General features: G+C 49.4%; 1 pseudogene; it reads right to left on the bottom strand.

Moving 5' to 3' along the window:
* Positions 1-206: 206 nt before the first annotated feature.
* LOC144249290 (BTB/POZ domain-containing protein KCTD5-like) lies at positions 207-1,075 on the bottom strand (annotated as a pseudogene).
* Positions 1,076-1,795: the final 720 nt, after the last annotated feature.

The raw sequence follows: 1,795 nt of genomic DNA, 5'->3' as shown, positions 1-1,795 counted from the left end.
GGCTAGTTGGGAGCACCCTGCCTCAGTCCCATTCAGCACTGGGAAAGAACAGAGCAGGCTCCCAGAGAGCCTCCCTGGCCCCTGTGCCTCCTGTCTATGGGGATGCCTGCCCTTAGACAGCTGGGCTGTCTCTCACCAGCCATCTCTGAGGCAAAAAAGGATGCAGACCCAGATCTCTAGAGAAATAATCAAAAGCAGTTTTCTTCTCACAGACGTACTTCCTGGACATGGCGGTTCACTGAATCTTTGGCAAAATATATCATTTCTTCGGCTGTCAGTGCTGCATCTCTCATCCTTGAGCCCTGTTCTTGCAAAATCTTGGCCTCCTCGATGGGCTCACTGGTTTTACCATATGGGGTGTTGGGCAGCTCCTTGGAAACCACACGGAGGAGCTCGGCCAGGTCTTCGTTCCCATAGTTGTAAGAGGAACCGATACTGACCAGCTGCTCAAATTTCCAGCCATCAGGCATGGTGGACACCATCTGTGTGAGCCCCTCCTCCTGACACTGAACACAGGGTATACATGCTTCACAGGCACCTGTGATGTTTTGCTGTCTCGTTCTCTAATTTTGTCCTTTACAAGTTTTATGAGTGAGGTGATGTTGTAAAATTCTGCTTCTTCCCACACTCCTTCCTCAGCGAGGTCTTTGTTAAGGACCAGCTTCCCATGTCTCAAGGAGTTCAACACAGATCCAAGGTCCCTGGGATCCTGTCAATTAAATAGGCACCCCTTTCACCCCAGAGCCAGAGTCCAGGGAGAAAAAGTAGGTCTGCAGCTAAGTCAGGGGTCTGGGGGACCTCCTCCTCCACCACTGGAGGCAGGAGGCAAGGGCAAAGGGCACCCTGAGTCCCTGAGACAGCTGTTGGCGCCAGGGTGCAGTGCTGTCCTGTGGCCTAGGCGCAGGGCCGGGGCCCCTGGCGGGCCTGTGCCGCCCTCACCTTGTCTGAGTCCAGGTCTGAGTCGGCCTACACAAGCAGTATAGGAAGGACTTCGGTCCTGGAATAGTGTCTGCTGGGGGGTGGGGAAGTAAGTGACACTGACATTGAGCCCATTGAGCAGGACCCCCCAGGACATGCTGCTAAGCCAGGGCACCTGCTGAGCCCTGCTCTTCAGGGGCAGCATAGGCCACCTCCCAGTCTGGCCCCATGGCCTCCTAGGGCTGCTGGCAGAAGCTCTGAGAGATTCTCCACCAGGATCTCAGCAAGCCCTGCTACAGTACTGCTTTGTGTTTTTGAAAAGGTAACCTGCTCTGGATGTTGTGTGAAGAACTTCCTAGAGAGGGCCCCTTAGAAGATTGTCACTGGGTGATAGACAATAGTGGCCTAGACTCCTCTACTCAGATGGGGAAGACATGTTATGCTTTAGATTCCTTGTAAGCAGCCAAGTAGAGACTTTGAGAAGGTGATCAAAATAGAAATCTAGAACTTTGCTGGATTGTTAGAGAAGGAGATATAATTTTGGAAATTATCAATGTATAGATGTATTAGAAACCTGGGATTGATTGTGATCTGGAAGTGAATGTAAATAGAAAAGAGAGCCCTAGGACTCAATGAAGGGTTCTTAGTATTCTGTGAATAATCTCAAAGATCCCTCTTTCCATTAACAATAACAGTCATTGATGATCATTGTCTAGATTCATTAATTCATTAGTGTTTAAAATGGTGGTAATCTAATTCTATCATTCTTTCTTCAATTTATTAACTAGAATCTTCTATAAGAAGAAAACTCCTATGGGTGCCCTGGTGCTTACCTTTAATTCCAGGGACATGAGGGACTGAGGCAGGAGGCATGAAA

This window comes from Urocitellus parryii, chromosome 11 (assembly GCF_045843805.1).
Source record: "Urocitellus parryii isolate mUroPar1 chromosome 11, mUroPar1.hap1, whole genome shotgun sequence".
NCBI classification, from domain to species: Eukaryota; Metazoa; Chordata; class Mammalia; order Rodentia; family Sciuridae; genus Urocitellus; species Urocitellus parryii.
Note: the sequence above shows the minus strand (reverse complement) of the source record. Positions and strands in the feature narration are given on the sequence as shown.